A 27,642-nucleotide genomic window follows, 5' to 3' on the forward strand; every position below is an offset into this window, starting at 1 on the left:
CACAAACAACTCTACTATTAGTAAAGAGGCAAGTAAAGGTCGGATCCCAAGGGACGGGTATTGATGTAGGATTTTCGATTGCAAGTAGCGGTGTCTAGGGGTGTCACGATTTGGGTTGAGATAAGAAGATCACTAAACTAAATAGCAATAAAAGTAAAAAAGCAAGATGATTAAAATGAGATGTAAACAATTGATTAAAAGCACTAGGGTGTCATGGGGTCATAGGGGATTCATGGGAATTGATCATACAAACATATTCTCAAATTATAAGCAAGCAATTATTGTTGTGATAGATCGAGTTGGTTTATATCTTACAATCCAAGGAAGGTTTGGGTCCCGGAGCCGAATCGATTAGATTGTACAACACCTACAAATCGACTTAATCCTCCCTACTCAACTATATGCACGGTCTAATGAGACTCGAGTTGGTTTATGTCTTACAAGTCTCATTGAAAAGGTAAGTGATGGGTAAACAATGCAAGGATTCATAGGCCCACATTTCATCAAACATAACATGTGCATAAGTTGAGATCACAACAAGAAAGCAAATAAATTATGAAAACATATTAAATTAAGAATGAATCATCCCCCATGTTGGTTTCCCCTAATTATCCATTAACCCTAGTTAAGGAAACTACTCACTCATTATCAAGTTTAACATGTTAACAAGGTTGTCAATCATATTAACAAAGCAAAACATAATGAATAAATGAAGATGATTAATAATTAAAAAGGGATTAAGAGAATTATACCTAATAATGATTCCAAAATAAAGCAAAGAATAATAGAAGTACTTAATGAATGATTGGAAGGTTGTCAATCTCCCAATAATAACCCAAATAATCTTCAATTACCCAAAATAAAAGATGAACAAAAGAGAAATTAAGGAAATGAGATTTGTATTAATATTTGATTAGAATTTGATTACAAGATTAAGAAGAGATTAGAATGATATAAGCTACACTAAATATTGATAAGAAGAATATGATTAATCTAATTAGACTAATGGGGTATTTATAATGGGGATTAGGTACACAAATTAGGGTTTACTAAGGGCTTAAATGACGATTAAGTCCTTGAGGAATCGCTCCTCTCAGAAAAAGATGTGGGTCTCCTTTTTGCCTGTCTTTCAAAAATATGCGCATCTCTCATGGAGCAAGAAGAGGACGTGTGGGTCTGTAACACAATCCGAGCGTCCAAGGGTCGGGACGAGCGGATTCTGGGGTGGCTGGACGGGCGGCCTGCTAGCTTGGACGAGCGTCCTGGGAGGCTTCTGGACGGGCGTCCCTATGGCAAAGACGCTCGGATTCTTTCAGTCTTGGACGGGCGTCTTTATGGTTGGACGAGCGGATCTCGTCCCAACCTTCCTTTTCTTCTTTTCTTCCTCTCTTCTTCCAATAATCCTTCGGGATTTTGTCGAAGATGCAAGGATCTTCTTCATCATTGCCCATCTACTTCAATATGTACAAAGGCCTTCTAGTCTTGTCTTCTCTTTAATGCTTGGTCATTAGATTCGATTAATTTAGCTCTATTTTGCCATGAAAATGCAAGGTTTGCACTCCTCTCCTACCAAGGAAACAAAACCTCAAAGAATATGCAAAACAAAGGACTAAAAATAGTAAATGACCCAAATATGCACTAAAAAGCATAGGAACGAGGCTAATTCGGGGACTAAATATGCTCAAATGATGGTCACATCAAATATCCCCAAACCGAACCTTTGCTCGTCCCGAGTAAAGAGGTGACAAAGCTAGGACCCTTATTTTAACTATCCTACTAATATAGCCGACATGAGACAATTAGCTGGTCTCACTCCGTCCCTTCAACTCACAATAAGACAACCATGAGGTAGGATGCCTTCTTGCAAGGCAAGGTGGATCTTGCCAAAATGGCGACACATCCAAACATTAAAGCACAAAAAGTCAAGTAATGGATGCATCTACAAAAATAATAGCCACTTTCCTCATCTAAGTGGCGGAAATTATCTACAAGGGAAGCAATTCAAGGGTACACACTCCTTCATAGATGCAATTTCTGCAAACTACTAAGCCTAGAAGGATACCAATAAATCACCTCCAAGTTGTGTCAAGCTAGAGTACCTTTGTCCTCAATCGTTAAATGCTTTTGTCAAGAATAGACTCCCTATGGCGTTAGAAACACTGGAGGATCGCGAAATTCTCCCTCTTGCCTAGACAAGAAAAAGGGTCGTCCCCTCTCTACCAGTGGCGAAGCCAGGATTTGAACTTAGGGGGGGCGAAAAATTTTAGGGGGGGCGAACGACTAATTTCTTAAGGCACCCCAAAAAAATTTCGAAAAATTTAACTAAAAACTTCGAAAATTTCATCCGCCAGGGGGGGCGACCGCCCCGCTAGCCCCCCCCCCCCTAGCTCCACCACTGCTCTCTACCATGCACAAAAGTGGATATGATGGAAAAGGGATCAATAGTATTTGAGTTTCATTTTGGGAGTTTGCTTTTGTTGTTATTTTTCCCCCAATTTCTTGTGGCATATAACATTTGAGAACATTTTCTTTTTGCCATTTCTTTTGATATTTGGCATTTCAATACTTGACAACTTTCAACTTTTGCATTTTCTTTTTGAACATTTTCAAAGTCACCCCAATTAGTAACGAGGGTGCCTTATATTTGAAGCATAGGAGTTTTCATTTTTGTTACTCTTTTCTTTTGATGCATTTTGCAAACTTTTTCTTTTCTTTTCATTTCTTGAACTCAAATTTTTGAACAATTTCGTTTTGTGCCCATTACCTTTGATGATACAAATATGGTAGAACATGGATGAATGATGGTTGCATGGTTTCAAGGGTCACCATGGAATAAACGGTAGCCAAGGAGTTATCACACCACAAGTTACTCTTGACTAGGCCTTAATCCATCGGTCAAAGGATACTAGCATGACACATCCTAGGGTGTTTTACAAGTATTCTAACAGGAAAAGTCTTAAGAAGAAAAAGCGTCTACTAGGGTCTATATACACTTGTCAAGCTTCACAAGTAGACGGTTTTGCAAAAATTTTTTCTAACATGCAAACTTCATGCCATGATGGAACTAACATATATACATCCTAATGCATGTGCTTCTACCAACTAGTACGCCAAATAATCTAAATGTAATCCTAAATTCACATTGTTTTTTACCGCATCAATCAAAATAAAGCCACATAGTCATTAACATAAAGAGGAAAAAGGAGATTTGAAAAATCATACCATGCGGTCTTCAATATCCTCATGTCTCGGATGTGGCGTAGTCAATCAATGTGAACAAGGATGAACAAACACAATATATACAAAACAATATATACAAGACTACACTAAAAAGGAAATGGACATGTTTTTGATTTTTTCCAATTTTTCAATTTTTTTTTTGAATTTTTCAAAATTTTTGATTTTTTTTGGATTTTGAATAAAAGTCAAGTTAGAATTTCCCATCCCCACACTAGTACGGGCATTGTCCTCAATGGCCAATTTGATAGGAAATTATGCAAGCATGATGCATGATTTCTAAACAAAATGCAAACTATACTAAACTACACTACATGATGCATGTGTTTTTGTTATGGCGGAGAGCATAATTTAAATTATCTCCCGATGCATATGCATGGACTTCCCCAAACCAAAATAGACCTTATTTCTAACGTCTTGAATTTCGGGGTAGTTTATGCACATGGAATGCAATGCATGAAACTACAAATTATCATTTTGGATTTTACAAGTGGGAACAATAAAAAGAACACCTTAATGAAGCCAAGGTGTTAGTCCTCCATGTTGCTAGGACTCCACAAACAAATGATCAAAATAAAATAAAGAAAACAAAAGAAGTAGACAAACCATAAGAGGGGTGAAAGAATGTAGGAGCCTCCAAGGTTTGCTAATCCTCCATCATATCATCATTATCATCATCTTCCTCCATAGATGTGGAATCATCTCCACTCCCACTTTCACTTCCTTGCTCTTCCTCACTTTCTTCTTCCTCTTCTTGAGCTTCTTCTTCTTGAACACCTTCTTGAACCTCTTCTTCTTCACCTTATTCATCAACATGCTCATCATCAACATTCTCCTCTCCACCCTGTCTTCCACCATCAGAGATGCTAGGAAAGAAAACTTCCCTATCCGCCCAACTAGGCAAAGGACATGATGGATCAAGAAGTCCTTTCCTAGCTAAATGTAGGAGGGGCGGATATTGGGCCCTGTAAGCATCAACTCTATCATTGTAAGCTTGCTTGTGCATTTCCCTCATGAGTAGAGTCATGTAATCATTTCCTACCTCGACATCCTTGGGTTTGAACTCGTGATACTCAAATGGGTAGGGTGGTGTGATAATGGAGGAGGAGGGCTTGTCAATCTCGCCTCTTTGTTGTTGAATAATATACTCGGTCTTCTCGGAGAGTGGAAGAAGGTAGTTCGGTCGGTGAACACTCAATCGGAAAATCTTTAAAGGCAAAGTGAAGGATCTAGCTTCATTGGTTAACCACCCATATTTGGTGTCATGATAATCATGCTTGACCCACTTAAACTTGTGAATCATGGTGTCCATATCATTGAGATGACCTCTTTTAACCGCCACATAAGTGTTGTCTTTGTTGAAATTTGGGGTAAAGTGCTTGGCCAAATGGGTAACTAGTCCTCCATTTACAATGAATGCGGTGCCCTCTTTACCACAATCGACATTTAGCCATCGTTCAACCAAAAGTCTTAGAGCATTATATGGCTTAGTATATTCCCTTCCTATGTTCAAGGCCGACTCAAGAAGAACACAATCGAGCTTGGTAAGATGATTAGTGCCATTTCTTGCTATCAAAGTATTCCCAATGACCTTATGCCACACTCGAATTCCCGGATGGTGGACTAATAGAGCACGACAATCATGAAAGCGCACAAATTTCTTTCCGGAAATTGCCTCCCAAAGAGGAGCGGGGTCATACTTGTCGGGGATCTTTGTATATTTCGGGGTATCGCTAAGGCCTAAAATCTTACTAAATTCGCCATAAGTAATGCGTCTATCAACATTTGCAAGAAGAAACTCGATGTGGGTTCTAGTCTCCACCCTTGTGAGTTTCAAGGAACTCAAAAATTCCAAGGTGAGGGAGGGGTATGTCAATTCTTTCATGGTAAACAATTTACCCAATCCCATAGCCTCAAAGAAGGTTTTGGTTTGTTCAAGAACACCCAACTTTGTCAAAGCATCTTCACAATTAAATTTTGTAGGCATAATGGTCTTCTTAGAAAAGAGAACAAATTTATCCCTATGAGAGTCGGAAGTGAAAATTACCTCCGGATAATTGGATAATTGCTCAATGACGGGAGTTGTTGATGTTGTAGCTTCCATAAGGGGATCTTGTTGAACCTCCAACCTTGCCTCATGGACTACCAATGCCTTTGACAATTGTTTTGCTTGAAGAGCTTGTTGCCTTTTTGAAAGTGTCTTCTTTGGGGGTGCCTTGTTACCTCCTTTAGTTCTTGCCATTCTTGATTACACCAAAGAAAGATTGAAATCTCCAATTTTTAGTTATGCCCAAATCAATTTAAGATGAAAGAGTGTTGCTTTGTATCTTAAAAATCGACTCAAAAGTTGAAGACTTTGGTGTTTGAATCAATTGTTGTTGTAAAAGGAGTGATTAATTTTTGTTGTGAGGAAGTTTGGATTTGATTTTGTTGAATTTGATTGAGGAAATTTGGTTTTGTTGATGTAGAGGATGAGGGTTTTTGGGAATTTTGGGTTTTGGGTAGTGTTTGAATGTAGAAGAAATGAAAATGAATGAGGGAAGAGGGTTTAAAAGACCCGTTATTTTTGAAATAGCAGCAGGGGACGAGCGAACCAAGGGTTGGGACGCTCGGATTCTTCGTGTTTTGTCTCAGGAAAGGACGCCACAGATCGATCGTCTTTCAGCAAAGACGAACGGATTTTTCAATTTGGGACGAGCGTCTTCCTGGACGGACGCTCGGATTCTGTTACAGGGAGAAACTTTAAAAATCAACAGCAGAAAGACGAGCATCTTTCCTATAAGACGAGCGTCCAGAATCAGACGAGCGGATTCACAATTGAGACGCTCGGATTCTGTGACAGACCAGTTTTTTGAATTCTCTGCAGCTCTGCTAGACGAGCGGATTGCATTTTAGACGCTCGGATTCCTTGACGACGAGTGGATTCCCTTTTGGCCGCTCGGATTCTTCCTTGTCCACACGGATTCAGGTCCATCCGTGGGTACTGCATAACCCGTAACATTTTCATTCTTCAATCCTCGTGTTCTTCATTGTGGGGGCACTACAAAGGCATGAATAGCCTAGGCAATTACTATCCCCACACTAAGTCAAAGCACTACAAATTAATGAAATCATAAGTCCCTTCCTCACTTCTCTCAAAATGATGAATATCTTGATCAAGGCACCAAAATATAAATCCAAAAATGACAAAGAATGCAATGTAAAAATTGAAATGCAAGTTAGGGAGTTAGAATATTTACAAATGGTGGTTTAGGGAGGACTCCACCAAACTCTCATCCAATGTGAGATGTCAAGAGGGCATGTTCAAGGTGTTGTTGATGTTACTCAACACCTTGAAGAAGTAGTTGAAAGCTTGTTCATTGTCATGATAGAGGTCCTCAATAGATTTTTGCACTTGTTGTTCTCCGTGATGGTCTTGGTTCATAGCATTACCAATGTAGGGATTGAATATCCCTTTGAACTCATCATCCCAAAGACCGCAAACTTCGTCTACTTGATCATTAAAAATTTCTTGAGTTGATAGAGACAACTCTCCTTCTTTCTTGTTTTGGCCAATGAGGTCATCCTCTTCACTTGTCATGGGTGAGCTTTTCAAGCTCTCATTGTTGCTATTTCCTTGCTCTTTTGATGGAGCATCATCAACTTTCTTTTTCCATTGGAATTCCGACTTATTCCTATCATCCTTCCGGTTATCTTGATCAACCATAAAGCATGGTTCATGCAATCGGGGAGCTCTCATGGTCTTGTCAAGATTGAAAGTTATGGTCTCGTCTCCCACTTCTAGAGTAAGCTCTCCGTGCTTCACATCTATCACCGCACCTGCGGTGTGCAAGAGAGGTCTACCTAGGATGATCGGAATATTGGAGTCTTCTACCATGTCAACAATGACAAAGTCCACCGGGATGAAGAATTTGCCAATTCTCACGGGTACATCTTCCCATATTCCTAACGGTGTCTTCGTCGATCTATCGGCTATTTGGAGTGTGATGTTGGTACATTTAAGCTCTCCCATCCCTAGCCTTTTACTAACCGAATACGGCATGACACTCACGCTTGCTCCTAGATCACACAAAGCCTTGTTGATCGTGGTGTCGCCAATGGTACACGGTATTGAAAAGCTTCCCGGGTCTTTAAGTTTTGGGGGTGAACTCCCTTGAAGGATTGCACTACTCACCTTAGTGAAGGCGATAGTTTCAAGCTTCCGATCGACTTCTTTTTTGTAAGGATGTCCTTCATGAACTTTGCATAGGCCGGCACGTGATTGATTAATTCCGTAAAAGGAATCGAGACTTCCAAATTCTTCACAATTTCCATGAATTTTCCAAGTTGGTCATCAAACTTAGGCTTAGCTTGACGACTTGGGAATGGAAGTCTAATAATTATGGGCTCCTTCTCCTTGGTCTTTTCTTGACTTTTCTTTGAAACTTCTTCTTTTGTTGGTTCATCTTCCTTAGAGTTTTGTACAACTTCTTCTTTGTCACTAGCTTCCACAACTTCATCCTCAACTTGCTTCTTTGGTCCTTCATATCTCGTACCACTCCTCAAGTGAATGGCACTAACTGCTTCATGTCTTGGGGGATTACTTTGAGGTGGTAATTGCCCCTTTTGTCTTTGAGAGTTTGAAGATGCTAGTTGGGTCAATTGAGTTTCCAGCATTTTTGTGTGGGCTAGGATGTTGTTGATGGTGATGTCCTTTGCTTGGCTATCTTTTTGCATTTGAGTGAAAAATTCTTGTTGATTCTTTTGCATTTGGAGGACCGCTTTTTGAACATCAAAACCTTGGTTATTTTGTTGATTGTATGGAGTTTGATTTTGGTAGCCTTGGTTTTGGTTGAAAAAGGGTCTTTGATTTTGGTTTCTCATGGGAGGTGGGGTGTATGTTTGTTGAGGGTTTTGAACATTTTGGCTTTTGTATGAGAGATTTGGGTGGAATTTGGTGTTTTCATTGTAATAATTGGAATAAGGGGTACCACTCTTGTATGCTTGAAAAGCATTCACTTGTTCATTTGTTCCCCTACATTCACTTTGGTCATGTCCCAAAGTTCTACAATTCTCACATATCCCACTTGGGATTGATGAAGATGCTACCATGGCATTAACATGATGCTTTGGTGATTTTGAGGCTTCTTCAAGTTTAGCCATAGCCTTCTCAAACTTCAAGTTGATGGTATCAATATGATCACTAAGTTGAGCACCCAATTGAGTAATAGAGTCCACTTCATGCTTTCCTCCTCTAGTAGCCTTGCGAGGTCTACTATATTGTGAATTATGGACAACCATTTCCTCAATCTTGTTCCAAGTTTGATTATCGTCAACTTCGGTGAACATACCATTTTATCCCATGTTGAGAATGTTTCTCGAGTCTTCATAAAGACCATTCCAAAATTGTTGTACCAAGAACCACTAGCTAAGGCCATGATGAGGACATGAGCGACAAATTCCTTTGAACTGCTCCCAAGCTTCATACAAAGATTCTTCATCCCTTTGCTTAAAACCCGTAATTTGAGCTCTTAGCATGTTAGTCTTTTCCGGAGGGTAGAATTTTTTGTAGAAAGCTAAAGCCAACTTCTTCCAAGAGTCAATTCTAAGAGTAGCTTTATCAAGGCTTTTCAACCATTGTTTTGCGGTGCCGATTAGAGAAAAAGGGAATAAGACCCATCGAATTTGGTCTTGAGTGACACAGGTTTGTGAAATCGCATCACAATAGTCACAAAAAGTCTCCATGTGAGAGTGAGGGTCTTCACAAGGCATTCCCCCCAAATTGGCTTCTTTCGACTAATTGGATAATTGCGGATTTTGCAATGAAATTTACGGTTAAGTGTTGTAATGTGGGAGTACCATTGGGTAGGTTCTCTTCGGTTGGTACGGAATGTGATGAAAATTTAGGCATTGTGGGTTGATTTTATGATTGATTTGTTGGTTGATTTTGTGTTAGGTTCTCCTCACCTTCTCTTGCAAAAGGGTTGATGAACTCAAGAGAATGAATATCTACAACCTCACCAATTCCTCTCAAAGTGTTTCTAGCAAGCCTTCTATTGGTTTTCAAAGTCCTTTCAATCTCGTGATCAATGGTAACAAGTTACCTTGTGATCTTCTAGACATGCAAAATATCAGACAACTTGAAAACAATTAGAACAAACCTTGAGGAGTTTTACTTCCCCAAGGCAAAGAAATACATAACTAATAACAATCTAAGAAAATAAAATCAAGTTAACACCGTCCCCGGCAACGGCGCCATTTTTGGTCGGACTCACTTGGAGCTTAATTTTCGGTTACTTGTCGTTAGGAGCACCTAGACCAAAACAATATTTCTAACTTCACAAACAACTCTACTATTAGTAAAGAGGCAAGTAAAGGTCGGATCCCAAGGGACGGGTATTGATGTAGGATTTTTGATTGCAAGTCGCAGTGTCTAGGGGTTTCACGATTTGGGTTGAGATAAGAAGATCACTAAACTAAATAGCAATAAAGTAAACAAGCAAGATGATTAAAATGAGATGTAAACAATTGATTAAAAGCACTAGGGTGTCATGGGGTCATAGGGGATTCATGGGAATTGATCATAGAAACATATTCTCAAATTATAAGCAAGCAATTATTGTTGTGATAGATCGAGTTGGTTTATATCTTACAATCCTAGGAAGGTTTGGGTCCCGGAGCCGAATCGATTAGATTGTACAACACCTACAAGTCGACTTAATCCTCCCTACTCAACTATATGCATGGTCTAATGAGACTCGAGTTGGTTTATGTCTTACAAGTCTCATGGAAAAGGTAAGTGATGGGTGAAAAATACAAGGATTCATAGGCTCACATTTCATCAAACATAACATGTGCATAAGTTGAGATCACAACAAGCAAGCAAATAAATTATAAAAACATATTAAATTAAGAATGAATCATCCCCCATATTGATTTCCCCTAATTATCCATTAACCCTAGTTAAGGAAATTACTCACTCATTATAAAGTTTAACACGTTAAAATGGTTGTCAATCATATTAACAAAGCAAAACATGATGAATAAATGAAGATGATTAATAATTAAAAAGGGATTAAGAGAATTATACCTAATAATGATTCCAAAATAAATCAAAGAATAATAGAAGTACTTGATGAATGATTGGAAGGTTGTCAATCTCCCAATAATAACCCAAATAATCTTCAATTACCCAAAATAAAAGATGAACAAAAGAGAAATTAAGGAAACGAGATTTGTATTAATATTTGATTAGAAGTTGATTACAAGATTAAGAAGAGATTAGAATGTTATAAACTACACTAAAGATTGATAAGAAGAACAGGATTAATATAATTAGACTAATGGGGTATTTATCGTGGGGATTAGGTACACAATTAGGGTTTACTAAGGGCTTAAATGACGATTAAACCCTTGAGGAATCGCTCCTCTCAGAAAAAGATGCGGGTCTCCTTTTTGCCGGTCTTTCAAAAATATGCGCATCTCTCATGGAGCAAGAAGAGGACGTGTGGGTCTGTAACACAATCCGAGCGTCCAATGGTCGGGACGAGCGGATTCTGGGGTGGCTGGACGGGCGGCCTGCTGGCTTGGACGAGCGTTCTGGGAGGCTTCTGGACGGGCGTCCCTATGGCAAAGATGCTCGGATTCTTTCAGTCTTGGACGGGCGTCTTTATGGTTGACGAGCGGATCTTGTCCCAGCCTTCCTTTTCTTCTTTTCTTCCTCTCTTCTTCCAATAATCCTCCGGGATTTTGTCGGAGATGCAAGGATCTTCTTCATCATTGCCCATGTACTACAATATGTACAAGGCCTTCTAGTCTTGTCTTCTCTTTGATGCTTGGTCATTAGTTTCGATCAAGTTAGCTCTATTTTGCCATGAAAATGCAAGGTTTGCACTCCTCTCCTACCAAGGAAACAAAACCTCAAAGAATATGCAAAACAAAGGACTAAAGATAGTAAATGACCCAAATATGCACTAAAAAGCATAGGAACGAGGCTAATTCGGGGAGTAAATATGCTCAAATGATGGTCACATCACGAACTTACTTAACCTATTTTTACCATTGGTGTGAACAAAACATTTACTCCCAAAGCAATGAAGATGGGAGATGTTAGGTTTGCGACCTTTTAGAAGTTCGTAAGGGGTTTTTTTAAGGATATGTCTTATCATAGCACGATTATGAATATAACAAGAAGTGCTAATAGCTTCAGCCCAAAAGTTACGAGGTAGACCACTACATAAAAGCATTGTACGTGCCATATCTTCTAGTGTTCTATTCATACGTTCAACGACACCGTTTTGATGAGGAGTTCTTGGTGCAGAAAAGTTATGTCCTCCACCATTAACTCTACAATATTCTATAAAGGCTTGATTATCAAATTCAGTGCCATGATCCGTATGAATAGACACAAGGTTAGTCTTATATTTATTTTGAACAAGTTTTATAAGACAATCAAATTCATCAAAAGTCTCATCTTTTGAATGAAGAAAGATAGGCCATACATACCTTGAGTAGTCATCTACGAGAACAAAGACATATCTGGATCCTCCTCGACTTCTTACCTTCATAGGACCGCATAAGTCTATATGTACCAATTCCAATGCTTGATTCGTGCTTACCACTCTTTTAGGTTTGAACGATGATCTCACATGTTTGCACCTAGCACACGTGTCACGCATATTTTCTTGGTCGAACTTGATTTTAGGTAAACCTTTAACCAAGTCCCATTTCTTGAGTTTGTTCAAGGTTAGTGAACTAATGTGACCAAAGCGTTTGTGCCATAAACATGGATCATCAAGTGTAACTTTCACGCATGTAAAAGAGTTAGTTGGCACATCATTTAAATCTACCATATACACATTTCTTTTCCTATGGCCCTTAAGAATAACATTACTAATACCTTAAATGATAATGTGACAACCATCAATATGAAAAATAACTTTGTTACCTTTGTCGCATAGTTGAGATATGCTAAGTAGATTATGCTTGAGACCATCAACTAAATAGACATCACTGATTGCGTGTGATTTAGAGATTCTGACTCTGCCAACACCAATCACTTTACCCTTGTTGTTGTCCCCAAACGTCACCTTTCCTCCGTTGAAGGGTTTGAGTGAAAGAAACAAACTCTTATCTCCAGTCATGTGTCTTAAGCATCCACTGTCAAGATACCATTGATTGTTTTATTTTACTATCACCTGCAGAATGGATTAGATACAGTTTTTAGGTACCCAAGCTAGGTTGAGTCTCTTATGATTAGTTACTATATATACCAGATCCTTTCGTACCCAAACCTGTCTAATGGTCATATATATAAACCTTGGATAATTGTGTTTAGAAGGGGTTCTAGGTTTAGGAAGATCTCTAGGTCTCACATTGCCATTCTCCTTGTGTTTAGGTTTGCTTTTTTTTGGATTGAGAAGGGCGTTGTGAAGGCTTAGGCCTTTTGGTGTGATCGAAGGCCATGTCATAGAACCAGCGAAAGTTATTGTTCCTTTCTTCGTTAGGTTCTTTCGTAAGGGATTTTTCGTGCTCGACTGTTGTGTCAACCGTTTTAACAAATTCGGTAATTTTCCATATATCATGTACACGCTTGACATAATTTCTTGGATGTGACCCGTATGACCATAGTAATTGCAAATCAAATATTTAGGAAGATCAACATATTTTCTTTTTTTTGAAATCGTAATCAGAAGGTGTTGATTTGCATTTAGAGTGATCTCTACGGTTATAGTACTCATTTCCTAACCCCATCTTCATATTATTGTCACATTGTTCGGTTAGGAAGTTTAGGACTTTTGTGCTACCTTCCTACTTATAATGGACTTTCCTTGCGTGAAGAAGTAAGTCTTTTAGTTTTTTAATTTCTTCGAGACATTTCGTGTGATTTATATCATTCTCTTTTTTATAATTGCCACGAAAGTCTTGCAACCTTTTGTTAAGAATGAACACAACATTTGAATATTGTTTCTTAACATTGATCATCTCAGTTTTAGATTCTTTCAATTGCTTTGAGAGAGAATCAATTTCTGTCTTTTGTTCTAACATCACTGCTTCATCAGATGTGATTTTAGTTACAAGAAGTTCCTTGGCTTTTCTAAGTTCTAAAGTTATAGCTTCATTAGCTATAACTTTGGCATGAAGGTGCTTAATATTAAGCTTTAGATCTGAAGTTAAAGCTTCATTAGCTATAACTTTGGATTCTAATTCCTTCTTTTCAGCATTAACAGTATCTAATGTTGTAGCTTTATCAGCTGTAACTTTAGATTTCAACTTCTTAGCCTTAGCTTTTAGAGTATGATACTCCTTAGCAATATCAAGAATCTGTTCCTTTAGATCCTTTAGTTCCATATCCTATTCATGACATTTATCAAGAAATTGCTCAACGAATTCAACTAAAGCACTTTTAGATAATTTCTTATCACGTTTCTTTAGGTCACGATAACTAACCTCGTTATCATCGTCTTCATCTGATTCTCCTAAAAAGCAATAGTTTGATTGAGAATTCGTGCTATCATCGTCACTGTCAGAGATTAGGTCAAAACAGACGTTGCTGAGACAAAGGTTTGCTACTTCGTCATCTTCGGATCCTTCATCATCTTCTGAGTCAAGATATCCCCAACACGAAGCCATCATTACTTGTTTGAACTCTTTCTTTGTCTTCTCGCGTTTCGCCTTGTCCTTGCTTTTCTCCCATATCGGACAATCCTTGATCATGTGATCGGATTCTCCACACTTGAAACAACCTCTATTAGCGAATGATGATTTAGATTCTGTTACTTTCTTGTTTAACGACTTGTTGTTGTTAAAAGACGATTTTGCTTGTTTGTTTCGAAAGATCCTATTTTTAAAACGGCGTGGAAACAAGACGGTTTCATCTTCTATGTCGAAGTTAATATCTTCGCTTTTTAAGGCCATATTTTTACCTTTGCTTGGTTCAAAGTCATGGGTGTTTAAAGTAATTTCATGGGCCATGAGAGCACCAATGAGTTCTTGATATAATAGGTTTTCAAGATCTCGTGATTCCTCCATTGTTGTGGCTTTGGCACGCCACTCTTTAATTAGGCTCGTAAGAACCATACTTGCAATATCCTCGGTACTGAACTTCCTTCCTAGGTTTTTCAATTCGTTTATAATATTTGAAAACCGTGCAGACATGCTATCCAAGGACTCATTAGACTCGATATTGAGTAGCTCATATTTCTGCATTAGCAGATCTATACGGTGCTTCTTAACAATGGAAGTACCTTCATAATTAAGCTAGTTCAAGGCCATCCCATATCTCCTTGGCCGTTGTACACGAACAAAACCGATCGAACTCTGTAGAGGTCATGCCGTTCTGCAATAGACTTATAGCTTTAGAGTTCTTCTCGGCTTTTTTGTAGTCGGCCTCGACAGAGCCGTCTTCTTTCTTCTCATAGGTAGTGCCTTCAGCGGATGCAACTAGGATTTTGTGCGGTCCGGTTTCGATAATCCTCCAGCACTCCCAATCATGACCTTCCACATAGTGAGTCATCATGTTTTTCCATAACCCATAATTCTTCCAATCAAAGACGGGACACTTGAGGTATATAGAATCCATTTATCACATGATAGGCAGCGAAATATAAAAAGATAAGATAAATAAGAATATATAGATCAACCTCTTTGCGGTTAGGCAATCAAGAGCACGAGGCTCTGATACCAATTGAAGAGTCTATCGATCCGAAATACTAAAGAGGGGGGAAGGGTGAATTGAGGATTAAAACATTTTCGATTGTATAAGTATAATTAATTATTTAAAGTTTATTGATTAAACTTTAACTAATTAACTAATTAACGAAGAAGAACGAAATAAACAAACGAACGAAAGAGAGAGACACACGGTTTTTGAAGTGGTTCAGTTTCACAAATCGAAACCTACGTCCACTATTCTCGATAAATAAATTTAGTACCTTTCTACGGATTACAAATTTACTAATCCAACTCGTACAACTAACCGTAGTTGTAACTCAAGTGAGTACCGTTAAATACTCGAGTGGCTAACTTACGCTAATAAGAAAGCATTTATGATTCTTGCAAAGGTTCACGTTAATGAACAAGTAAGAAATCAATTGAGCACTATTATCTTATAATTATAACTAATAAACGATTGCACAAGTTTATAAACACACGACCTTTTTCGAAAATAGCAAATCGGTTTTCTTGCTTTTGAAACACACGGTTTTGCTCTTAAAAATAAAATCAATTTTATGCTTGAAGGTCTTGCTTTCAAATGTTGCAAAAGCAAAGTATTTATAGGAATGGAAAGAGCATGGCTCACGGTTTTCTCGAAACCCTAATAGGCAAAATAGGGATATGTAAGCAAATCATATCTTCTATTTTTTCTTTCCTTAAAGCCTGAAGAGATAATAAAGAATATTCCAAAAGATAGAATATAAATTATTCTTCTATTATCTTTTCCATAAATCTTAAGATATGATAAGATTTTTCATAACAAGAATATCTTTATCATAAACAACCATATCAAGTTAAATATAAAAGATATGCAAAGATAATTCTAGAGAATAAAATCTTTACAATAAAAATCTTTTATACCTTAGGTCACACGAAATATCACATCACATATGCCTCATGATTCGTGGAAACCCTAGCTTAATATTAGGTTAGATTTTAGGGTTTAAGAGTATGCTATGTTGAAAACCCTAATTAGTAATATGGTTCAACTCATAAGTTAATCCAACATGATTACTAATTAACATACTCCATAATAATACGAGCTTCTTAAATAAATACTTTTTCTAGAACATTCAAAAGAAACAAAAACATTTTTTGAAAACATTTTAAGTCGTGTAGTATAAACTCAGCATCTCAATGTTATAGTAGAAGAGCTATAACATTAAGCTCATTTACAAGTAATGTTATAGTTGCCAAGCTATAACTTTACTAGTATAAGAAATTCATTCTTAAGTTATCATTACAAGATAATCACCTATACTATTCTAATCTTCTTAGGAGATCTTCGAGCATAGGCTACTTCATCATCCAAGCTTGATTAATATTTAGACAATGTTCGTCTTCTCATAATGCTTGAATAATTCTCCTATAAACTTGATCCATAATTGAGGGCTTGATCATAATATAGTCTTGGATACTTTCATCACAATTTACTAAGCTTGATAAATAGCAAGTCTAATCTGAAAAGACTATACAAACATTTACTCGCAACGAGTATATAGAAAGTAAAGTACCCTTGACATCATCAAAACATAAACATACATTCTATATGGTTCAACAGTTATGTTTGTTAGTAATAGGGTTTGTCCCTACTATTTGTGATAGGTGTTAATGGTGGTCGCTTTGTCTTCATACGGATTTTGCGGTGTTGATGTTGATTGCTAAAGGAAGGTTTTCCTACTCAGTATTGTTGACTGATTGTCATGTGTGGTTATAGTATTCTTGATTGTATGATAGAAATGTTGTGTTTGTGTACGGGGTGCGTTCCTGGCTGAGTGGAGTCATCATCGGGAATGGCTTCACGCTCTTGATTGACCACTTGTGGTTCCCGTCACAAGGGGGATGTGCACATTAATGGACATGGGTTATTCGCTTTATAGTTTTGAGCGGGACTTAGGTGGGAAAGGCTGTGGTCCCCCACTGGTGGTGTGGAATATCTGTTGTGATGGATATTATGGCAGGACTCTACCTTCAGGTTAGTCAGATGATTGGTGGATGATTGGAGTTGGAGATGGTTGTGTGTATGTTGTGTCTTATGTTGTCTGTTGTTCTTCAGTTACTCACCTTGTGTGATGTTGTTTGTCTTTCTTCTTGTTAAGTGTCTGCCGTGATCAATTATGGTGAGCAGTCAGTCTTAGCAGGTTTTGATATGTGAAGCTTAGCTGGGTGTGTTGGAGGGACGAGTCTTTTACCGAGTCTTGGCTTGGGAGTAGTACCACCATAGTTGACAGTTGTTTGTTATCACTTGTATCTTTTCTTTTTAATAAAGTTATACCTGTAATAAACTTAAATTATTCTTAATTGACATTATGATATTTGCTATTCCTTGGGCAACCGAGATGGTAAGGCCCTTATCTGCTAGGGAAGGTCTTGTCAAGGCTCCTTGGTAGATGGGGGTGTTACAATTGAGAGTTGAGAAAATGGGTAAGACAAAACCAACAGTGTCTAAACCTGCTGCTAGGCCTTTGTACAAGCCTTACACTGATGTTGTCCATACCCAGTATCTGTTGAATCCCTAACAAATACCCGATGATTATCGGACTACAACATGCTTAGGAATCGCTACGTTTTATCGACTGTTTGTATAACTATGCGTCGGAAAACTCAAAAGGATTTCGAAAACAAAATATTTTTAAAACATTTCAAAAATACCTCGAGTGTTTTATGCACGAAGAGGGGGTCGCAATGACACTAACTAGAGTCAAAATCGACTCTGGACCAAAAAATGACTCGACATTCAAATCCCGACTCCAACAACGAGTCAAACCTTCCATGCTAAGTATACACGGTACACTTGATGGTCAAGTACAACAATCATGACATCCAAAACCTCGGGTAGAACAAACCATGTTTCCAAATACGCGATAGTGACAAGACAGCTCGAAGACGCGCCTCTTCGAATAGCCTACATGGCCACGTCTCTCAAAACGCACACAACTACACAATCCTCTATAAATACGCCTCAAATGCCACAATTTGAAGGTACGCGAGTGTCTGCCCCCTCTTTTATCCCTTAAAATTCCAGACCTCGACTTCCCGGGTTAACAAACGACACGTATTTTCGACCTACAGTCTAAAATATAAGCCATACACATTGTTTGGTACCGTTATCGTGCATTAACTCACTTGACTGGCCAGTTCGACCAACTACATCATCACTAAACAAAGCAACACTCCTTACTTTACAAACACAATTTTAAACTGAGTTTTCCGACCTAACAAGTTTTTACACTTCCGTCGATTTCTCGTTAATAACCTAGCATGTAAGTAGGAGGGTGTAATTAATCCTATTCTTTCATGTTCTTTTATCTGTTTTTACGACCTTAACAGGCTAAAACATGCATAACATGGTCCAAAATACGGATTGAATGAGCTAAAACCGAGTTTTGACCTGAAATAGAAGCCCTTAGTCACAACTAGATGGCTCGCACCTTTACTGGCTGCCAATGTCAGAACTCAAACGTGTTTGAGTTCATTGTTTCCATTTTTATTTCATTTTACAATCCGTTTTTTCCATTTGAAATCATTTTTATGATAAATCTTTTTAACCATAAATTATGTTCACCCTTGGTTCCTTATACCATGACGGTTTAATCTGTGTTTCGGCGATAATATTGGGTTAATTACATTTTAAATGATATTTTAAAGACTTTTATTCATTTGTTTTCAATTTCAAAACAACCATATTAGTTATACATACATAATCATCTTTGGTTCTACATACCATGTCGGTTTAATCCAAGTACGATGATAAACTATGACTAATTAAAAAGCAATAAACTTAATATAATTAGTTAATATAAAACATTTTTGCATTTTTTCGTACAAAACTATTCATGTCAAGCTTGCAAAATCGAACCCGACATCGAATATTGTCAACATAATGACAATTACTCATGTTCCGTTCTTCACATTAGCACAAAAGCGGTCTCCACGACCTTTTCAACAAAACGGGTTTTAACACCCTTTTACAAACAATTTTAAAAACAATTTCATAAATATTTTAAACAACCAGAAGATGCCCCTTTGGGTCGTCGCCTGCCTCGCGGCTAAACAGGCCCTCTGATTTCCAGTTTCCAAACCTGGGCAGGCTCCTTTGGATCGCCCTATGGCTCGCGCATCAATAGGCTGCCTGATGCAGTTTCTGTATTCTTTCCAGCACTCATCTAGGACAATCCCGACTTCGGTTAACCCGAATACAGGAGATATCAGATTGATGAGCCCACATTTTAAACTTTCTATTTGCAAAAAAATTTTCTAAGACAAATGGATGACGTTATGCACCATAAACCTAACTCATTAAATGGATTTTTAATTTCTGTCTTGCATGCAAATCAACATAAATCCAACTTGACATCAATTAATTTTAATTTGGATAAACAACCTACATAGCAAATTTCACATGTTAGGTTTAAACTTGTGGATACGCATTCATGCATTTACCTGTTTTATCAACTTTTCGTTCTACTAAACAAGATCGATCAGTAGAGCCCGCTACCGCGGGCGGGATTGGCTGCCCAATTAAAGAGCTTCCCAATACGTACCTTCACCTCTTACTCAGAAAATTTAGATAGTGGACGACCTTATCCAGGGCGAACGAGAGTCATTCTAGCGATATGATGCTAAAGAGGGAGGATTCCTTATCTTTAGTACTTATGTCAAGCACCGCTTTTGCCTTGATTGATTTAGGTATAAAGTGGATTCGAACGGTTTCTAGGCATTCCATAATTGCTTGGTGGCGACTCCGAACATCTCTGCATCATTTCCAAACCCTTCACCGAGACGTAATCGACCGATCTAAAACGATCCGATCGAAAGCACTTATTACGCCGCCGAGTGTGGCTTTCAGACCACTGCACGTCCGCAGATCGGCGTGTAGGTGGGCCCATGTCCATGAATTGGTGACTCCGCTGTGGAGAACTAGGACACTTGTGTCTTTACGATCCCTGGATGGTAAGACTCGAACGAGGTCTTGGTTGAAATGCATTAATTGATATTACAGTCATTAGTCGGGTTCCTTGTCAGGTTCCATAACCAAACCTTTATCGGCCAATTGGCTCGTTCCGTCGGCGTGAATTTTCTCATCCTCGAATTTCGAATCCCTATTACGTCAAGCATATCATTAGCATTACACCATTTTGTTTCGCCAAAGAGCATTCATTTCCCATGTTCACGAGACCAACCTTACACAGTTTGTTTGGATTGGTATCCCTCTCGAAAATCGAGGATTGATCGCTTGGTGTGTAACCACCCTTATTAAGCCGAAACCCGTGTCAGCATTATGCATAATATAATGAACTGCGAGTGCTTATGTGCTATGTGATCATAAGTCTTTCCGTGTCATTTCCAAACTTTAAAAACACCTTTTTGTGCCATTATAATGGCTGTTTCAAACCCCGGTCTTTCGCCAACCGTTACACACCTTTTCATACCATCGTAATGACAATTTTAAAACCGGTTTTTACAACCGTTTCAAAAACACCTTTTTATGCCGTCATAATGACGATTTTCAAACCGGTTTTTACAACCGTCTCAAAAGCACCTTCTTAGGCCTTCGTAATGACGATTTTCAAACCGGCTTTTACAACCTTTTTAAAAACATCTTTTTAGACCGTCGTATTGACGATTTTCAAACCGGTTTTTACAACCGTTTCAAAAACACCTTTTTGCGCCGTCATAATGGTCATTTCAAAACACATATTTTAAGCCGTTTTGCGCCGTTATGATGGCCTTTTTGCGCCGACATAATGACCCTTTTAAAACTCGAAAATGACGCACCTTTTTTTAGGCTTTTCAAATCCCGAGGACAACACACCATTCTTGAGACCACAACAATTTCAACCCTTTTCAAATCTCGATTTTCAAAATGGACGATTTTGAATTTCAAAAACCGTCTTCGGAAACCAAGGATCATTTTCAAAGCCACCGCAACTTTAACTCAAAACGTATTTTGGAAAACAAAACGAACACTACACCAAATAAGACATCCAATAATGGTCAAATAATGCAAATTACCGTTTTTAAATAGAAACACGGGACCGTTACTGCAACGATGGTTGTTAAATATATACCACGGTTGCACAAATAACACGCGACCGTTATATAACATCAAGAACCGTTATAAAATCTTTTAAGAAACCGTTGTTAAATCTTAAGAACGGTTTTAAATCCGTTGTCGTAGTTTACTATTGACAACGTCTTATCGTCCTTACACAACTGTTAGAGGGTTTGCCTTCGCGAGAGTCAATCCAGTAGACTGTTTTTGTTTCCACTTGGATTGCCAGTAGTACCCAATGCTTCCTATTCAATTTGGGACATTGAACTGTTAGTTCATTTACACGCATTTAAGCATGTTAATAATAAATTTATAGAACCGTGATTCATTACAATAATCACGTACTATACATACATATTCTCATTGTAAGAGGAAGGCCATAGTTTTTTGGATGAATCAACCAACGAGCGATATTATTGATTTGTTCTTCGTATGAAATTCTGTGCACAGAGAACGTCTTGGAATCAAGAATCCGTAGGCGTGAAATGGGAACTTCCACTCAGCGATCTGATTATTCAGGTACCTATTACGCCACATGGAATGAAAAATGTTATGTAATTGATAATTTTAACAAACATCATTATTCGAAATGGAAATGACTAAATATTTTTATTAATAAAACTTACTTCATCCAAATCAAAATGTGAACAACATCTAATTGTCAAGGTCAACAAAATCTATCAGTTGCTTCGGGTCCAGTACGGCTATATCAGCTGCGCCCATAATTTCTTCTTCAATGTTAATCATGACTACATCCCCTCTAGAGATGTTTTTCGTGTTTCGGATGTTGAAACAATGAAGCACAAGCGTCCCTATTTATACAAAACAATTAGCAGCTTTTTCCTAAAAAAGGGGACCCATCTTGCATCATCCAGGGGCTCATGCCTCTTTAAGCTGATTCTAAGAATCTGCACCTTGACTTGTTCCTGTCAAGTTGTGCTTCTTTCCGACGTTTTGTTTTTCTCGCCTTAATGTTCGCGCCTCTTCAGGCCTATTAGGAATTTTTTTTTGTTTTCTCACACTTACGTTTCCTTGGATTCACGTTTTACAAAATCCGACACTGTTTCCATGATGTAGCTTTAAACATACGGATTTTTCTCTTCTTTTTTTAGGGGGGAAAGGCTAGTCTCCCCGATCCGCAACGGATCGTTTCCATGTCTGTCGAAAATTTCGGAAAATTTTCGCATTTACACAAATATCAAAATTGATAACATGACATCAATTTTCCAAAACACTTTTTGCAAATTCGAGTCTTGATCTCGCAAAAAAATCAAAATTAACACACTCACAAAATCCCTTTTGAAATTTATCCATAACGGTTTGAGTTTTAATTTTTCGAGGTTCAAATCAATTTTAACCAAATTCGATGCGATTTAATTCAAACACGAATTAATTTCTCAAAATTTCAAAACAATTTCATTTGAAAAATCCAAACGTGGCGCCTATTCACAGAATTTTCAAAATTCTTTTTTTAGCAAACAAATTCAATTTTAGCTTCGAGTCATCGTGGTTAATTTTTGTTTTCAACAAATACTTTTGCGTGTCTACGTGTGTGCCATATGTGCTACATGTTGCCTGCTTTCTACACTAACAATGCAGGAACAAATGCTGAAGCAAATGAGGAATTAGTGGTTGACCGTGTTTCTCCGAAACACAAAAAGAAAAAGCAAAACACAAGCAAACTACAAACCAAAAACACATATATACAAACCGCCTCACGCAAAATACGTTAACACGTATTTGATACAAATGACTGACCATACAAACAAGATCCGGTACAAGTATTTATCATACAGACACTGGCCTAAAACAATGAGTTGGGGGCTATCCGCCACGTACCGAACTAAGCACTCCTATCCTTCTAACCAGAAAAGATAGGGAACAACATGGAAAGGAAAGGGTAACAGCGGAAGCAGAGGTGGTTACGATGACGATAACCCCCATTTTCTACTTGTAGATACCCAGTATCTGTCGAGTCTCCAACAAACACCCGATGATTATCAAACTAGAACATTCTTAGGAATCGCAGCGTTTAATAGACAGTTTTGTACTACTATACGTCGGAAAACTTAAAACGATTTCGAAAAAAAAAACATTTCAAAACATTTCAAAAGTACCTGGAGTGTTTAATGCATGACGACGGGGTCGCAATGACACTAACTAGAGTCAAAACTGACACCGGACCAAAAACCGACACAAAAATTCAAATCCCGACTCCAACAACGAGTCAAACACAAAAAACGAAACTTTTCAGGACTTCCATGTTAAGTATTCCCGAAATGCTTCATGGTCAAGTACAAAGCATGTCATCAAAAACATAGGATTGAACAAATCATGATTTTAATTGCCTGATAGTGACAAGACACATCGAAGACCCGCGAAATGGCTCGCGCCTCTTCGAGCAGCCGCTGCGGCCCCGTCGCTCAAAACGCACACATCCACCCATTTCTCTATAAATACCCACCTTCACACACCATAATACCATACGCGAGTGTCCTCCCCCTCATCTCTCCCTTAAAATTCTGGACTCGACTTCTTAAGTCATAAACCGACACGTGTTTTCGACCTACCGATCGAAAACACAAGCCTTACACATTGTTTGGTATCGTCATCGCGCATTAAACCACTTGACCGACAATCTCGACCAACTACACCATCACTAAACTTAAAACACTCTTTTACATTGCTAAAACGGTTTTCAAACCGAGTTTTCCGATCAAACAAGTTGATACACTTTTATCGATTTCTCGTCTGAAGCCTAGCATGTAAGTATGGGGGTGTAAAAATCCTCTTCTGTCATGTTTTTCATCTGTTTTATGATTATAACATGCTAAAACTTGCATAACATGGTTCAAACATGGGTTAAACAAACGAAAACCGGATTTTGGCCGGAGACAGAGGTTGCATGTATAGCAGGAAGGCTCGCGCCTAAACTCCCTCTTAGGCCTTAATCAGACCGTGTTTGGTCTCATCTTCCTCTTTATTTAATTTCTTAGTTGTAATCGGTTTTTACCATTTCAAATGTTTCAAATCATTTTCATGATAAACTTTTAACCATAAAACATTTTTCACCCCTGGTTCCTAATACCATGACGGTTTAATCTGTGTCTTAGTGTTAATATTTGGTTAATCACATTTTAAAACAAACATATTAGTCATAAATACAATGTCATCCTTTGTTCAACATACCATGTCGGATTTTAACCCGAGTACGATGATAAACATTGACTAATTATAAACAAATGAACTTAAAACAATTGGTTCATAATCATTTTAAAAGCTATTCATGTCAAGCTTTCAAAACCGAACCCGACATCCAATATCGTCCAAACAATGATGATTATTCATGTCTCGTTCCTCATATTAACACAAAAGCTGTCTCAACGACTCCTCATATTAAAACAATGATGGTTTCAAACACCCTATTTTAAAACCATTTTACAAACATTTTAACAGTCAGAAGACGTCCCTTCAACTGTCTGCCGACCCACACCTAAACAAGCCAACCATTTTCCAACTTTCAAACTAGGATAGGTCTGTTTGCATTGCCTGGTGGCTCGCACCAATATAAGCTTCCTAGTGCAGACCCTGTTTCCTTCCACCACTTGTCTAGGACGATCCTGACTTCAGTTAACTTGAATACAGGACGGATCAGATGACAAATATGCCCTTTTACATTGCATTTGCAAAACGCCTTACTAAGACAAATGGATCACGTTATGCACCATAAAGCTAACTCGGTAAATATATGTTTAATTTCCGTCTTGGATGCAAATCAACATTAAATCCAACTTGACATCAAATACTTGATAATTGGATTAAACAACCGACATAGAAAGCTCATATGTTAGGTTCAAACTTGTGGATGCGCACTCATGCATTTACCCATTTTATTAACTTTTGCATTTAACCAACCAAGATCGATCAGTAGAGGCCGCTACCGCGGGCGGGATTGGGTGTCCGATTAAAGGTTTCCCAATACGTACCTTCAGCTCTTACTCAGAAACTTTGGATAGTGGACGACCTTATCCAGGGCGTACGAGAGTCATTCTAGAGATAAGATGCTAAAGAGGGACGATTCCTTATCTTTCGTACCTATGTCAAACACCGCTTTTTGCCTTGGTTGACCTACGTATACAGTGGATTAGAATGGGTTCCAAGCATCCCACAAATGCTTGGTGATGACTCCGAACATCTCTTGCATCGTTTTGGGACCCTTGCCGAGACGAAACCGACGTATCTAAAACGATCCGGTCGAAAGCATTTTTACGCCGTCGAGCGTGGCTTTCAAAGAGACCATTGCATGTCCATAGATCGGCTGGTCGTGCAGGTGGCTATGCTCACAGATTGGCGACTCCGCTGGGGAAAACTCGGACACTTGTGTCTTTTTGATCCCTAGATGGTGAGACTCGAACGAGGTCTTGGTTGAAATACATTAATTGATATTACGGTCATAAATCATGTTCCTTGTCTGGGCCCTTAACCTAACCCTCTTCGACCAATTGGATCATCCCCTCGACGTGATTTTTCTCATCCCCGCGTTTCGAATCCCGATTGAGTCAAGCTTACCGTTGACATTACACATTTCTGTTTCGTCAAAGGGCTTTCATTTCCTTCGAGCATGAGACTAGAGCATGCTCCTTACACATTTTGTTTGGATTGGTATCCCTCTCGAAAATCGGGGTTCGATCGTTTGGTGTGAAACCCACCATTTTAAGCAAAAAGCCATGTCAACATTATGCATAATATAATGAAACTGCGAGTGCTTATGTGTTATGTGATCATAAGTCCTTCCATGTCATTTCAAACTTTGAAAAAACCCTTTTGCGTCGTTATAATGGCCATTTCAAACCTCGGTCTTTAGCCGACAGTCGCATTTCAAAAAAGCACGCCTTTTTAGGCCGTCATAATGACGATTTTCAAAACCCGGTTTTTTTACAACCATTTCAAAAAGCATGCCTTTCAAGGCCGTCGTAATGACGATTTTCAAACCCGGTTTTCTACAACCATTTCAAAATGCACGCCTTTCTAGGTCGTCGTAATGACGATTTTCAAACCCGGTTTTCTACAACCGTTTCAAAAGCACGCCTTTTTTAGGCCGTCATAATGATGATTTTCAAAACCTTGTTTTCTTCAACCATTTCAAACAACACGCCTTTCTAGGCCGTCGTAATGATGATTTTCAAACCTAGTTTTCTACAAACACTTCAAAAACACCTTTTTTACGCCGTTATAATCGCCGCGTCAACACACGGATCTTAACCCGTCTCGCGCCAACACAATGGCTCTTTCAAAACCCAAAAAGGCACACACCCCTTTTCGAAGCTTATTAAATCCCGAGGACCATACACCATCCCCGAGACCGATTCAAACCTTTAAAAACTCGATTTTCAAAACATATAATTTTGAATTTCAGAAACCGTCTTTGGAAACAGCACATTGTTTTTAGAGCCACCTTAACTCAAACTCAAACCGTCTTTTGAAAACAAACTTAATACAACTTTTCAACTGATCGACTTTCGAAGATCCCTATCCTTTTGGAGCCGTCCATAAAGCGACAAACGAATATTTTTAAAAATCTATATTTTTGAAAACTTTAGTCCACCATTCCAATTCCGCCTCGTGTATATCGAGTCGAATCAAGCGTACTTATGGGTCTTTACTTATGAGTCATCTCACCTCGAGACTCATTCAACAGCGTCACGCCAATACGTTGAACGCGAGTCAATGTCCGGTCAACACCGTCACATTATAAATTGTGTCAGCACCGAGGCACAACACACGGTTGCCCTCGTGTTGTCGAGTCTGATCTGTTTTTTCGTCCCTTGTGTTGTCTGCGTCTAGTTGTTAAACCGTGTCGTATTGGGATGTAACGTGAGCAATTTTTCTACCTCAGAGCCATAGCCCATTCCTCAGCATCGTCCAACAACAAAAATGACAACAAAGACGTCACAACTACTCAGCTAGCCAGCCTACTCATCGCTCTTAAGGTTACCCTGGACCGTGTCGAGACTAGTATCGACACCCTGGAAAATAAGGATACTGGAGAACATAACACTGCCTTTGACTGAAACCGAGAAAAGGCTCAAGCTCTTAGAAGAACAACTCCTAGCCCGTGGTAACAACATCCACCTTGAAAACAATCGAAGATTGGAATCCGTTTGGGATCAACTACCCGACAACCTTACCTTGACTCATGTACCCAAGTTCAAGGGAGTGGAGGACCCACTCAATCACATTCGAGCCTTCAAAGACTACATGTCCATGAAGGGGGTCAAACAAGAACTCTTCACCCGGATCTTTCCATCATCTCTGGAACCAATTCCCCGCCAGTGGTACTATTCCCTCGACCCCAAGAACCTTACTACTTGGGACAAAGTGGACGTTGAATTTGCTAAACAGTTTGTCGACAACGTCGAAATCAAACTAACACCCGCACTCTTGAGGTCCTGACTTAGAATGATAAGGATGGATTCACATAATTCTTAACCCGTTGGTGAAGGGTAAGCACTCAATTGGTCAGTAAGCCGAGTGAATCAACTATGGTGGAGAAATTTGTCAACAACGTCCGCCCAGTTTATGCCAACCTGCTGAGATATCAAAACAGCAAAACATTCCAGGACCTACAAATTCTCGGAACCCGCATTGAAGACGAC

General features: G+C 38.6%; 1 non-coding gene across 1 annotated transcript; it reads left to right on the forward strand.

The window, feature by feature from the left end:
• The first annotated feature begins 8,647 nt into the window (after positions 1-8,647).
• LOC141593422 (small nucleolar RNA R71) lies at positions 8,648-8,754 on the forward strand. Its single transcript, XR_012521505.1, has one exon. It is a non-coding gene; the product is annotated as a small nucleolar RNA R71 (small nucleolar RNA).
• The last annotated feature ends 18,888 nt before the right edge of the window (positions 8,755-27,642 follow it).

Source organism: Silene latifolia, chromosome 7 (assembly GCF_048544455.1).
Source record: "Silene latifolia isolate original U9 population chromosome 7, ASM4854445v1, whole genome shotgun sequence".
Taxonomy (NCBI): Eukaryota; Viridiplantae; Streptophyta; class Magnoliopsida; order Caryophyllales; family Caryophyllaceae; genus Silene; species Silene latifolia.